At 39.3% G+C, this 15,978-nt stretch overlaps 1 protein-coding gene across 1 annotated transcript in view; it reads left to right on the forward strand.

Moving 5' to 3' along the window:
• The first annotated feature begins 3,750 nt into the window (after positions 1-3,750).
• The window catches only part of LOC135547446 (F-box-like/WD repeat-containing protein TBL1X), a 32,679-nt gene continuing 20,451 nt past the window's right edge, over positions 3,751-15,978 (forward strand). Inside the window, exon 1 of the mRNA XM_064976472.1 lies at positions 3,751-4,061. The gene's annotated coding sequence lies outside the window, so the exon portion shown is untranslated. The remainder of the gene's footprint in view (positions 4,062-15,978) is intronic.

Genomic DNA, 15,978 nt, shown 5'->3' on the forward strand with positions numbered 1-15,978 from the left:
CCGGGTTGGGGGAGGGGAAGCAGATTGAACCTGTTCTTTGTTACGAGGTCAGCCCCAGCACCATGGCAGGAAGTGCTCTTTACCACACATACACTAATAGCTGTGCACACAGGCTACAAATAAAGCCCAGCTCTAAGAATTGGTGTACTTCAGGGCAGAAAACTATAGCCAGCTAGACATGTATCTCAGAACACAACATCACCAGAGGCCTGGATAGTGTGGCTACACGTGCAGATATGAAAGTCCATGTTTTTGCTCATTTGACCCATAAATAACGTAGGCAGGTAGCCTAGTGGTTAGAGCGTTTGGCCAGTAACCCGAAAGGTCACTGGTTTGAATACTGAGCTGACAGGGTGAAAAATCTGTGGATGTGCCCTTGAGTAAGGAACTTAACACTAATTTTCTCTAAGGGCTCCATACTACTATAGCTAAACTGTAAAACAACACATTTCATTGCACCTATCCGGTGTATGTAAAAAATAAATAAGGGGGTTATAATGTAATAAGACAATGTGAAGTTGAATATGATCAAACACTTGAATCTGTGAAAGTGAGATCATATGTCTCCAGATATATCTGTGATGCAAAAAAACAGCAACTTCACTCTAAAGAATTATGTGAATTGTTTGATGTAAAACACAATATAATGTATTTGGGGATTTCCTGTCATAATAACATAGAAATTCCAATTCATTCTATTGATATTCAATTTGACCTATGAATGATGCTTTTGATATACGAGCACATTTAGCAGGCATGCTGAAACCAAATTGTTACTAAATCAAATCAAATCAAATTTGATTGATCCCATACACATGGTTAGCAGATGTTATTGCGAGTGTAGCGAAATGCTTGTGCTTCCAGTTCCAACAGTGTAGCAATATCTAACATGTGATCTAACAATTCCACAACAACGACCTAATACAAACAAATCTAGGTAAAGGAATGGAATAAGAATATGTACATATATGGATGAGCAATGACTGAGCGGCATTGGCAAGATGCAATAGATGGTATAAAATACAATATATACATATGAGATGAGTAATGCAAGATATGTAAACATTATTAAAGTGGCATTATTAAAGTGACTAGTGATCCATTTATTTAATTGGCCAATGATTTCAAGTCTGTATGCAGGCAGCAGCCTCTCTGTGTTATTGATGGCTGTTTAAGAGTCTGATGGCCTTGAGATAGAAGCTGTATTTCAGTCTTCAGTGTACGCCGAGGAACTTAAAACATTCCACCTTCTCCACTGCTGTCCCAGCGATGTGGAAAGGGGGATTCTCCCTCTGCTGTTTCCTGAAGTCCACGATCATCTCCTTTGTTTTGTTGACGTTGAGTGAGAGATTGTTTTCCTGACATCACACTCTGAGTGCCCTCACCTCCTCCCTGTAGGCTGTCTCGTCGTTGTTGGTAACCAAGCCTACAACTGTTGTGTTGTCTGCAAACTTGATGATTGAGTTGGAGGCGTGCATGGCCACGCAGTCATGGGTGAACAGGGAGTACAGGAGGGGGCTGAGCACGCACCCTTGTGGGGCCCCAGTGTTGAGGATCAGTGAAGGAGAGATGTTATTTCCTACCTTCACCACCTGGCGGCGACCCGTCAGGAAGTCCAGGACCCAATTGCACAGGGCGGGGTCGAAACCAGGGGTCTCAAGCTTAATGCTGAGCTTGTAGTCAATGAACAGCATTTTTACATAGGTATTCCTCTTGTCCAGATGGGATAGGGCAGTGTGCAGTGTGATGGCGATTGCATCGTCTGTGGACCTATCTTGCGGTAAGCAAATTTAAGTGGGTCTAGTTTGACAGGTAAGGTAGAGGTGATATGATCCTTGACTAGTCTCTCAAAGCACTTCATGATGGCAGAAGTAAGTGCTACGGGGTGATAGTCATTTAGTTCAGTTACCTTTGCCTTCTTTGGTACAGGAACAATGGTGGCCGTCTTGAAGCATGTGGGGACAGCAGACTGGGATAGGGAGAGATTGAATATGTCCATAAACACTCCAGCCAGCTGGTCTGTGCATGCTCTGAGGACACAGCTAGGCTACAGTATACAGTTTGTATCATATCACTATCACTGTTGAAATAAAAATGTGGAAACGGGTAACAGTTTACACATGTGAAGTTACACTGTAGAAACTCTAATAGCAACATAATATTTTGTTACATATTACATTAATATCAATTAATATGCCTTCCCAGGTCTACCCATGGCTGTGCCCCTTCCCAGTCATGTGAAATCCATAAATTAGGGCCTAAGGAATTAATTTCAATTAATTGTTGCATGTAGCATTTATATTTTTGTTCAGTATACATAGTTATTGAATACTGGTCATAGTAATAATGTTTGCATACTGTTTTACCCAATTCATATGTATATACTGTATTCTAGTCAAGGCCTATCCTATATTATTGCTACAATGTTATATTCATATACTACCAATAATGTCTATACACACAATAATATACATATATATTTATATCCCGGACTCTGACATTGCCTGTTCTAATATTTCAATATTACTGCACGGTTGGAGCTAGGAACATAAGCATTTTTCTACACCTGCGATAACATCTGCTAAATATGTGTACGTGACCAATAACATTTTATTTTATGATTAAATTACATAATTCTGTAGTCTTTGTGCACAAATATTCAAGCTCATACGGTAACCAAAGGAATGTGTCACACCAATGTAGAGCTGTAATGATGTCAACTTGTTATTTACTTTCCAAATCTGAATGACTGAGCAAGGCGAAAAGAGAATTAATCAACCACTATGTGACTCGGCAGGCGAAAAATACGGAGCTGTGGGGGAGGGGAATTGACCGCTAAGGCCACATACAATGTAGAGTTGCATCATGAAAAGACTTCAGCTGCTGTAGTCCTTTTGTTTTACTAGATCCAACCAACCCAGGGTTTTTGGCCTTTGTGCATTTTATGGTGCATATTAGTAATTTTTAACAAAACTAAGATTATAATGACTGCAATTCTTTAATCTTGGAATTCTGACTAATTTAAAATATATATTTTGGGATTACCGTTTAGTATATTCTTGATTGATGTAGATGTCTAATCATACAATATAATTTGAGCATCTAAAGTAATACATAGGCCTAGTTTGAAATTATATCACAAAATACGTATTATATTGGGTTGCAATGAAATTAATCAATCATTTATATTAGCCTTTTAAAATGTTCAAATGCAATGTAAAAAAGACAATTAGGCTACCAAAGACAATACATTAATCTAGCCACATTGTTCTTTGATTGTAGTTTTGCAGTGACCATGTTCTGAGACCACATGAAGGCCTACATTATGTACAAGGCAATATAATACAAATAACAAATCACACAATAAAGGTCAAGCAAAGCCATTCACTAGCACTAGTTGCTCTAGCTGTAAAGGAAATTACGTGTGGTCAACATGATAACCACATGGTCATTCAGTTAAGTTTTACTGGAAGAAATGTCATGTTTTGAATAAGCAGGTTTAAGGTCAGGTGCTAGATAGATAGATAGACTGTCATGACCTACAAAAAAATCAATTGTAGGTCATGACAGTCCCCCCAACCCCTCCATTCAAGTAAATTCAAAGGGCATTATTGGCATGGAAAACACGTGTTTACATTGTCAAAGCAAGTGGAATAGACAATAAACAAAAAGGGAAACAAACAAGGGAAATAATACCCCCCCCCCTCTCCCTCTCTCTCTCCCTCTCCCTCTCTCTCTCTCTCTCTCTCTGCCGATGAGTGTTTGCTGCGGTCTCTTCGTTTCATTCTCAGAACGCTGGAAACTCTATTCCACACATCCCCAGCTTTATTTAGACCTCAAGCTTCTTTAAACTTTACATCCCACACAAACATTCGAGAGGAAATATATTTTAGACCGTTTATGTTACCTTCGGAACGCAGAGATTGCACCGGTGGTCAGAACTTGAATTATGATAAGCAAAATGGGAGGAAAGTCGTTTCTAGCTCACTGAAGTTGGGGGCTATCCAAGTGGAAGAGGTGGCGGCAAGTCGGCAACACCACAAGCTCACTCTCTGAGAAAGGTAAGTTAAAACTTTCGCTCAAGTTTCATGAATTGGAACATTGTAATTTCATGAATGATACATTGTTGCATGTAATTACTTGCTGAACTTAGTAACACTGTTATGAATCATTTACTGGGTCACATGAATCACTTTACATGTGTATAAATGTTTCCCGAAGGAGCATTGTTCTTTATGTTTTATTGTATTATTAGTAGTAGTAACGAGCTAGGCTTATCAAAACGTTGCCCTTTTATTTGGACATAATACTCGAAATATTGTATATTTGGGCATAAATGAACGCTTTTGTTTTGAACTACAAGACATCAAATGCATCAACTTTTGGTGGCTATTGTTTCCCAGATTTTTTTATGATTAAGTTTGAGTATTGAAAGTTACTTCATCAGTTTTCTTTCTCATATACTCTGCAAACTGTAATGATATTAGCTACATTTAAAGGGTATTGCACATGCTGATAGTTCGCAATGAGTGGGGGAGGGGAAGTTGATTCAATACACCAGCAGACGTTGCTTTCACTAGTAAGTAGCCTGCTGCCACGGTTACTTCTTGTTACAGTATCAGTCAAAATGGTGACATTTAGACCATGTACAAAAACAACCTTCACCCTCATGCCTATTCAATACATTATTTAGAATGCTAATTGGTCATTAGATTTGACATGATTATTATCATTATTTCATTATGTTTACACATGACATTAGATTAATATTTAAAGAATGATTATACTGACTGTTGGCACTTTATTTCTGAAGGGTATTGGGGAAGCTTTAGGAACAAAGACTGTGAGGTTTAAAAGAGGCATCATCACGTAATGGGATGTAACCGAGGCCTATATGGCACCACCTCTAACACCTGTTGATCTGGTGATTATATGGTCAAACTGTGATTTTTCTAGATCTAGGTCCTTACTTTAGACACAAAATATGGTGATGTAAAGACTACTTAGGCTCTATATTAACGTAAAGGCATTTCCATCCTCCCACTTAAGTTTATGGGATAATGTGCAGACATGTAAGACTTGACAACCCCCACCAACATTCTTCAATGTATGGCAACAGTTCACCAGGACAGTGACACTGGAATTATCTTACTCCAACTCCAAATATGATCTTCAATTAATAAGGAATTTTAACTAATAAAAATGTAGAATCCCACAACAAAAACTGGAGCTTGTTGTGCCTGTGTCTACTGGTTTGGTTGTAGATTAAACCAAATGAGTCATAAAAAAACAACTGGTTTAGTGCCATCTATTAAAAGAACAATGGGGTGTATTATAGCGTAATTGCTTGTCCTTCGATGACTCGAGGCTTTTCCATTTGTTGAATTCTACAAGCTATTAGAGAGTGGTAATGTTGGAATCCATTAGTAAGCTATGGCTGTGTGAACCTTGGTAGAATGGCACCGTGTTGGAAATGGAGAGGTAACAGCAATGCTAAATCTCCATGATATTGGAATTGGTTTATGCCTCAGCGAACATTCTGTTCTGGGAGATTGTATTGTGGTTTCTCTTCTGATAGGCTGTTTCAGAAGACTTAGATAGTTTACACTTGAGTGTCTCAGCGTTCTAGGGGTATATGTCTGCTGAAGTTTTAGTGAGCTTGTTTTGAAATGACACGACACCTTTAGGATTTAGTGTTGACACGGTGTGTTCATGTTATAAATGAGCTCCAGAGCAATGATACCGTTTATGTTTCAGATGTAATCTTTGTCCTCAGTCAGGATGTAGTTTTTTTTACAAGTATATTTTTCATTTGTTCAAATAGACAAGTTTTACATGCAAAAGAAACATTCACTGACGAACAACAGAAAGCAGCGTAACACATAGAAGGTAGCCTATTACGCTTCATGGCATGGACCAATAACACAACCCCTCCAGTCTCCAATGTCCCACTATAGGTTAATGGTCATTTAGACATTCTCCTTCAGACAGTAGTTTGTTGTTTCATTTTGGGTACACATTTTTTTTTGTTACTAATGTGTTTACCCCTTTCTGCAGGAGATAGAGGTTATTTTCTGTCAAACTCCCATTTGTTCATAGCAGTGCTTCATTCCCCATACACCAGCAGTACCTGAAATTAGCCCCACATACAAAAATCCCATGTGAAAACAACCACTCTCAATCTCAGCATTTGTCCAAATGTTTATGCAGCAATATTTATCCCTAATAGAACATGGGAGGAGGCATGGAAAGCCCTCCCTTTTAGAGGGGTTTAAGGTTCACGTGGGCCACCAGTGTTGGCAGGCCAATACATTACATAGAAGTAACACTCATTGCAGTACATCCTTGTTCAAGACTACAGCTATTTATTTGGGAACAGGGGTGGCTGTGCCTTTATGACCTTACAATTGTGTTCAGGCTAGGCTATAAAGACAAGTTGGAGGTCTGTCCAGAGTGGACTGGAGGCCTCAACAGAAACCTCACTGTACATGTTTATACGGCAACTGCTCTCTTGCTCGCTTCAGCTGCAAATCAATGTCTATTCTCGGACCTAAACTGTAATGATTGTTAGAGCCCTTGTTTGAAAGCTGTAGAATCCAGATACCCCCCCCCCATTCTGCTCCTGTTAAAGCACTAGAGTAATTGATGCATATCCAATCAGTTATGCTGTGAGTTGTGTAAGCGAGCATATAGGATATGTATGTATATACAGTACCAGTCCAAAGTTTGGACAAACCTACTCATTCTAGGGTTTTTCTTTATTTTTACGATTTTCTACATTGTAGAATAGTGAAGACATCAAAACTAAGAAATAACACAAATGGAATCCTGTACTAACCAAAAAAGTGTTAAACAAATCAAACTATATTTGAGATTCTTCAAAGTAGCCACCATTTACCTTGATAACAGCTTTGCACGCTCTTGGCATTCTCTCATCCAGCTTCATGAGGTAGTCACCTGGAATGCATTTCAATGAATAGGTGTGCCTTGTAAAAGATAATTTGTGGAATTTCTTCTTAATGCATTTGAGCCAATCAGTTTTGTTGTGGCAAGGTAGGGGTGATATACAGAAGATAGATGCCCAAGTCATTACTTTAAGACATGAAGGTCAGTCAATCTGGAAAATGTCAAGAACTTTGAAAGTTTCTTCAAGTGCAGTCGCATAAACCACCAAGTGCTATGATGAAACTGGGTTTCATGAGGACTGCCACAGGAATGGAGGATCCAGAGTTACCTCTGCTGCAGACGATAAGTCCATTAGAGTTACCAGCCTCAGAAATTGCAGCCCAAATAAATGCTTCACAGAGTTCAAGTAACAGACACATCTCAACATCAACTGTTCAGAGGAGACTCCGTGAATCAGGCCTTCATGGCCAAATTGCTGCAAAGAAACAACTACTAAAGGACACCAATAAGAAGAAGAGTCTTGCTTGGGCCAAGAAACACAAACAATGGACATTAGACAAGTGAAAATCTGTCCTATGGTCTGATGAGTCCAAATTTGAGATTTTTGTTTCCAACCGCCATGTCTTTGTGAGACGCAGAGTAGCTGAATGGATGATCTCCGCATATGTGGTTCCCACTGTGAAGCATGGAGGAGGTGTTATGGTGTGGCGATGCTTTGCTGGTGACACTGTCTGTGATATATTTAGAATTCAAGGCACACTTAACCTGCATGGCTACCACAGCATTTTGCAGCAATACGCCATTCCCATCTGGTTCGCGCTTAGTAGGACTATCATTTGTTTCTCAACAGGACAATGACTAAACACACCTCCAGGCTGGTTAAGGGCTATTTGACCAATAAGGAGAGTGATGGAGTGCTGCATCAGATGATCTGATCTCCGCAATCACCCGACCTCAACCCAATTGAGATGGTTTGGGATGAGTTGGACCGCAGAGTGAAGGAAAAGCAGCCAACAAGTGCTCAGCATATGTGGGAACTCCTTCAAGACTGTTAGAAAAGCATTACAGGTGAAGCTGGTTGAGAGAATGCCAAGAATGTGCAAAGCTGTTATCAAGGCAAAGGGTGGCTACTTTGAAGAATCTCAAATATATTTAGATTTTTTTAACACTTTTTTGGTTACTAGATGATTCCATGTGTTATTTAATAGTTTTGATGTCATCACTATTATTCTACAATGTACGTGTCCAAACTTTTGACTGGTAATGTGTGCCATGTGTGTGAGGTGTCATAAAAAAGGAAAGCAAGAGATTTGTGTGAGGGAAATACAGGGGAATTCATATTCACATTTAAACACACACTGCAAAGTATGGTTTAGATTTGTTTGTTGACCAATATCACAGTGCAATTGGAGTAATTGGGTGGCATTTACTGTCAACTCATGATACAATTACAGCATCCGAAAGGAATTCCCAATATGTGTGACATTGTATTGTCCCCAATGAGTTGTGAAGTTGTTTTTAGTGTGAAAAAAATCAAAATAAGTTAAAAGAAGATAACATTGAAGTTAATAATTCATGGTGTTAGTTGTAATGATTTCTGATGCTCGAAGTATGTTTGTGTTGATCATTCGTCTGCTCTGCTCTTGGCCATGACCAGCCTCTGTCTGTTAAGGTTATCAAGTTTCCAGGATAACCCTGTCCTTGAATAGTGGCTCTGGAATGGATCCCAAACATTCATGTGTAGAATGCCAGAGATAGTCTACCTCCGTTAGTTGTTATCACTGCCATTTCCTGCCGTTTGTAGTTTGAAACAGCCATACACTCTCATAATGATACCACTGGAGGTTCTGAGAGGTTCACTAACACCTAGACACTGTGACAAGTAATACAGACTTTGACTTGTCTTGTATCTGAATTCACTGCCCTACCATTTTAACTTCTCAGAAAAAGCTGTTTGGTTGAGATTTGAGATCATTTTTATTCCTTAGACGTCTTAAACCCACACCTTGTGATAAGCTCATTTGTAAAGTAATAACCAAATGCAAGCGGTTCCTCTACCATGGTGGCGTAGACTAGGGCACTCAGCCAAACCAGATATTGGCAGTGTGGAGGGTCCTATATAAATAGCTCTGCGTTTGCATAGATAGTTGTAAATCATTACAGGAAGACTTGGTTTAATGACTAAGCGAGACAAAGGGGGCAGAATAGTCACTTTCAGTGGAGGTGTATCCTTCCTAAGTCCTTGTTTAACTTCTTATGGCTGGGGGTCAGTATTGAGTAGCTTGGATGAATAAGGTGCCCAGAGTAAACTGCCTGCTCCTCAGTCCCAGTTGCTAATATATGCATGTTATTAGTGTATTTGCATATAAAACGCTCTGAAGTTTCTAAAACTGTTTGAATGATGTCTGTGAGTATAACAGAACTCATATGGCAGGCAAAAACCTGAGAAAAATTCCAACCAGGAAGTGGGAAATCTGAGGTTGGTCGATTTTCAACTCAGCCCCTATCGAAGATACAGTGGGATATTGGTCATGTTGCACTTCCTAAGGCTTCCACTAGATGTCAACTGTCTTTAGAAACTTGTTTGAGGCTTCTACTATGAAGGGGGGTTGAATGAGAAGGGAATGAGTCAGAGGTCTGCCAGCAGCCACGAGCATTCACACGAGAGGTATCCCCTGTTCCTTTGCTTTTCTGAAGACAAAGGAATTCTCTGGTTGGGATATTATTGAAGATTTATGTTAAAAACATGCTAAAGATTGATTCCATACATTGTTTGACAAGTTTCTACGGGCTGTAAGGGAACTTTTTGACATTTCTGCAACTAGTGTACGTGCTTTGTGAGTTTGGATTTGTTTACCAAACAAAAGCAGCTATTTGGACATAAATGATGGACATTATCAAACAAAACAAAAATGTATTGTGGAACTGGGATTCCTGGGAGTACATTCTGATGAAGATCATCAAAGATAAGTGAATATTTATAATATTTCTGACTTCTGTTGACTCTAACATGGCGGATATATGTATTTGTTTGTCTGAGAGCCGTACTCAGATTATTGCATGGTTTGCTTTTTCCGTAAAGCTTTTTTGAAATCTGACACAGTGTTTGCATCAAGGAGAAGTTTATTTATATTTCCATGTATAATACTTGTATTTTCATCAACATTTATAATGAGTATTTTTGTAAATTGATGTGGCTCTCTGCAAAATCACCAGATGTTTTTGGAACTACTGAACATAACTCGCCAATGTATACTGAGATTTTTTTAAATATAAATATAAACTTTACCGAACAAAACATACATGTATTGTGTAACATGAAGTCCTATGAGTGTCATCTGATGAAGATCATCAAAGGTTAGTGATTCATACTATCTCTATTTCTGCTTTTTGTGACTCCTCTTTGGCTGGAAAAATGGCTGTGGGTGTTTTTGTGACTTGGCTCTGACCTAACATAATCGTTTGTGGTGCTTTCATCATAAAGCCTATTTGAAATCGGGCACTTGTGGTGGGATTAACAGCAAGATTACCTTTAAAATGGTAAAAGATACTTGTATATTTGAGATTTCTGTTGTTTTGAATTTGGAGCCCTGCACTTTCACTGGCTGTTGTCATATCTATCCCGTTAACGGGATTTCAGCCCTAAGAAGTCTTAACTGACTTGCCTAGTTAAATGAATAATAAATTAAAGCAAGCTATTGGCTCCATACAAGCAATAGTCTAGTCTGCTCATGGGCGAAGTTTTCTGTCACCAATCACGTAGTGTTATGAGAATCATGGAGATGTGTACCAATAGGCCATCACTGGTTCTGTCAGACAGCCATCTCCTTCGGGGACATGACGGAGTGAATGGCTATTGGCTAATCTAATCATAAACACTGCAGTCAGGAATTTCTGTCCTGTTGTCATATTCGCATGCATGGATTTACAGGCTATGAAATATTTAAAGCTTTTGATATAGACTGAATGGTACGGTTCAGGCTGGCTGTCATGATAGCCATCATAACATGAACTTGTAAGGCCTATAAAAAAATATTGGCTTAGGTATATCCTTTGTCTTGAGTTAAAACAACAGTCTTCAAAGTCGCCTGGCTTGCTTTGTTCTCCAATATAGTGAATTAACTAAGAGAGAGGAGGCTGAATGAGTTTGCTAATGACTTTTGCAGTGAGCATTACTGAGGAATACCGTTTCTGTTCAACCAGATGCCACGGTCCCCTCCACAGAGCCTGGGTGTTTAGATCCACACGGCCTGCATAGAGGATAATAGTGATGGGATAAAAATTGATACACTAGAGTATTGCAAAATTATTTTTGACAATATTATATAGATTATATGACTCCAAGTATCAATTCTCAAAAAAAATAAAATAAATAGAATCGCAATAAAACACCAGTATCGAATCGCAATACATATATAATCATGAGCATCGCAATACATATCAACACCTAAGTATCGGGAGATTCCTGCCAATTCTCAGCCCTAGAGGAGGATGGATAAAAAATTACAAGCTTTATTCCACAACACTGTAATTGCCCTGGTGGTTCTGCTGTCAGAACCATTCTACTATTCTCGTTCTCACTCGGTTGCTCTGGTAAATGCCAAGAGTCTAAAAATATTGTCACCGGTAGACCTATGCGATGCAAAGCAGTGGATTTTGAGTGTAGCGGATCATAGGTCATGTTCATAATGATAAGTCATGATGAATCCCTTCAATTAGCCTAAGTATCTGTCTCTGTCCCATGAGTTCTCCAGGGAGCCACAAAATAAAGGTTATAGATGACTCAGGATAAGGTTTCAAAGGGGGGGGTATTTTACTGAAAACTTGCTTAGTTGATGAGTAAACTACTGGAATTTTGCTATCATTCAAGGATTTTATGTTGTCTATCAAAAGACTTCATGTGTCTCGTTTGGGTTCTTCAAATTATCACACGTGTCTGTAATTTTCTCTGGACCTTTCTCTGGCCTTATCACATGTAAAATATATTAAATAAGATTAAAAATAGAATTACAAAGCTGTCAAACATGATCCTAAATATAAACCATCGACTTAGTGAATATCATTGGTGTTTTAAAAAATGGTTTTAAGCCTTGAGACAATTTAGACATGGATTGTGTATGTGTGCCATTCTGAGGGTGAATATGTCGGAAAAAAAACAGGGTATGGTAGTAGGTGCCAGGCGCACCGGTTTGAGTGTGTCAAGAACTGCAATGCTGCTGGGTTGCCCGTATGTATCAAGAATGGTCCACCACCAAAAGGACATCCAGCAAACTTGACACAACTGTGGGAAGCATTGAGCTAGCATTCCCATGGAACGCTTTCGACACATTGTAGAGTCCATGCCCCGACAAATTGAGGCTGTTCTGAGGGCAAAAATGGTAGATGTAACACAAAATTAGGAAGGTGTTCCTAATGTTTGGTATACTTAGTTTGGCCAACATTTTTATTACGATTATACAAACTCGACCTTTGGCATAAATGCTGAAATTATCAATGGTCAATATGCATGAAAGTTCAAGCAAGTCGTGTATGGATTCTATCCTGTCCTGTGTGATCTTGTGTAGGATGCAAAAGAACTAGGGAAAAGTTAGTCACTGGTGGTTGAAAAGCTGCCAGCTGAAATGATGCTTTGATATTACTATTCACTGTACTACTCAATAAATTACGCCCTCTAAGTCCCTGATGTAGACCTACATCCCTTTAGATTTTACAACCCATGCAACCCTTCAATATTAAAACTACAGAAACATAGTCAGCTTCAAACTGTTGTCAGTAAGTCACCTCTATCCAGGCATGCAGGCTGAGGCAGGTGTGGGAGAAGTGGTTTCCCCTAGAGACAGGAGTGCTACCATCCCCCAGTCCCCATAGTTTCCCTCCAAGCCTACACTGCCTGTCGTTGAGTGAGTCATTGAGAAAGGCAGACAGTGATGCAGAAGTACTTGTTGTGACTACCTGATTGTGGCATCATTAGTTATCCTTCCCTACCCCCTATCTTTCTCCCTTCCCCCAATGGTCAGGCGAGAGAGACTGCAGAGACTGCAGCCCAACCAAAGGTGGATTTTACTCATCAGAGCAGTTCAAGAGAAAATGGCTGCTGTTTCCAGGTCTTGTTTGCACATCTGTCAGGAGGTGACTGTACAGGAGAAAATGGGGTCCTTGGCATGTTGGTGTAGAATGTGCCTTCCTCTCTTTTTTGTAAACGTCTTTTTCTCTCTCAATTATGTAGTGTCCTGTTTTTCGACATCAAACACTTTCAAAACCTACACACACTCTACAGCCAGGCATTTTTCTTGGCTTTACTGTCTGTGTGTTTAATCTCTGAATACATTGATGGCATGATGATGTCTTGTAGCTTATGTCAGGATGTATTCTTTACTCTTACACTTCATTTCTCTTCTTATTGGACACTTTGTTGTGGTTGATAAAAATGTTGTGTATTTTGCTAGGGTTTTGTGTGTTTTCTCTGCAATGTTTGGATGTGGCTGTGTTTTCTATTTCTTCAGTATATATCCAATCAGTAGATGTTAAGACTTCTCTAATCTGAGAGAGCATATTGCTCTGTACGTGAGTTTCACACCACAAACCATCCACTTCTATTTTTAGGATAGACAGCAAAAAAATTGCATTTGCGACTGTTATTCCATCCACCCATGGTGACCTTATCATGAAGACTTACCACAGCTTCCCCTGCTTGTAGGTTGTCTGTTTGTTCGATCTAGGAGTAGAGTTAAAGCAGTTCATATTTTTACAGTATGAATTTAAGTGGCTGACATTTCTGTTTGTAGTGCCCCAGCGTGATTATCTACCATCAGTTGACCCTTCCCCAAATTTGAAACCTCACAGTTGGAGAGGGTAAGACAAATCTGACCCTGGATCAATGTGCTGGAATGACTGGACGTGTTTGTGGAAACACTGCAATAAATACAGTTTTGAATGGGCTGGAACACTCATGAAATGCTTATATGACAGCAACTCAATTTTGGTTTGAGTCCTGAGATCTTTTTGGTTAAGCCATTTTACCTGTTGCAATGTGTTTACTTACATGGACATTCAACCTGATGTGGTGCTTTTTCCAATGACTCAGATGTTATTTTATTTTTTCAAACAATGCAAACATGTTCATCCAAACGACAGCCTACACACTCACACAAACATCAACGACATCACACCTGCCCAGATGTAACGGATGTGAAACGGCTAGCTTAGTTAGCGGTGGTGCGCGCTAAATAGCGTTTCAATCGGTGACATCACTTGCTCTGAGACTTTGAAGTAGTAGTTCCCCTTGCTCTGCAAGAGCCACGGCTTTTGTGGAGCGATGGGTAACGATGCTTCATGGGTGACTGTGGTTGATGTGTGCAGAGTGTCCCTGGTTCACGCCTGGGTATGGGCGAGGGGACGGTCTACTGTTACACAGATCCACCTGCTCACACCCCCATCTCCAATGCCCGCATCACACTCTCCACCACATGGTGTCAATCTGCACCATTTTGTTTCTCTTTGTCACCCACACACTTTCAGCATTTAGATAATAAAGCATTTGACCTTTCCATTGTGTTAATGATGGAGTATTGGTTGATTTCCAGGTAAATATATGTATTCAAGATGATTGACAAGAAAGGTAGGGTCCAACCCATCGTGTATATCACTGCACCCATATATGCCGTGTCTTGAAATATGCAGACTGATGGATTAAAAGTACATTTACATAGTAATACTTCTGACAGCCAGCTTTCTAACTCAGCCCATAATGTTTTTGGACTTTATAGAATTCCCAGATGCGATAGATTATTGAGACATTGTTAGTTTTACACTCAAGACATGACTCGGTTATTGTATAATAAATTCTATTCATTAGTTTACACTGGATTAAGTGTACATTTTAGTTAACTGTAATGTCATTAGTTATATTCCAACATTCCCTTCATCTTGTGCCAGTGTCAGTTTTCTTTAAGTCTTTGTACCAATAGATTAGATATTTTTCTAAGCGATTGTCAGTTGGATAGGCTCTCTGCAAGGTTTTGTGTAGCTTACCTATCACATGAATATCCTTATCTGACTCTAAATAGGATTCCCTCAAGATTGCCCTGATGTCCAAAAATTTCACACAAAAAATTGACTTATGAAACTTTTAAGTTGCATGTATTTGAAAATATCTACTTTGGTCAGTCAAATTGCTTTTTAATTCTGTCATGGAAATACATGTGTTTCCTATTACCAGGTCATTTATGTTTTTATGCCTTTAGTTTTCCATGTGAATTCTGAAAAGCTATCCAAAGATTGTTCTTTTCCAATGAGTTTCTAAAGGCTCAGGCAGCTAGTATAGATGCAATTTGGTTCATAGCAACTACCAGTTAATTGGACATCCAGTTAAATTGTGTTGTACTTTGACCACAGCCTCAAGCATAACACTCAGTTACAACCTAAACACCATAGCCTGGATGAGTGAATGACTGGATGGTTGCTGCTGTTGTACTTTGACAGTAAAGTAACCCCCTTTACTGTGCAGTAAACATGCTAATGATTTCCCTAATGAGTCACAGGGCTGACCACCACTGGGAAGCTCAACACTGCCCAGTGGGATGTCCATTTGTCTTCTACTGCAGTGTCAGTCAAGTCCTGGGATATGCTATTGAGGCTATATGCAATTGCTTGGGAACGGTGTGAATGCGTGCACCAAAGTAGGACAACCGTTTGAACAAGACAAATGTATTTGAAATGGATCTGACGAGAGGCACTACACTATAGTACACTTTGTATGTACCTGATGCACTCTTATTACAACCAGTTGTTTCTTACCAGCTGTTTATGCAGTAATACCAACATTTTACATCTGCACTCGATTTTTCTTTAAATTAGGAAAATAAAGATTTAAAAAAAGAAATCCTGAAGGAATTATGTTTTCCTCTGCTATTGACAAAATACATTGATTAGTAACGTGTAGTGAATGATGCAAGGGTTCAACACAATGATATAGTCTTATTAACCATGATGATATGAGGGATGTGTCTGTCTCAAGTTGGGGTCTACCTCTGGCCTTTGATGGGTGTCTACAGCTAAAGGAGAAGTTTACTT

This window comes from Oncorhynchus masou, chromosome 10 (assembly GCF_036934945.1).
Source record: "Oncorhynchus masou masou isolate Uvic2021 chromosome 10, UVic_Omas_1.1, whole genome shotgun sequence".
NCBI classification, from domain to species: domain Eukaryota; kingdom Metazoa; phylum Chordata; class Actinopteri; order Salmoniformes; family Salmonidae; genus Oncorhynchus; species Oncorhynchus masou.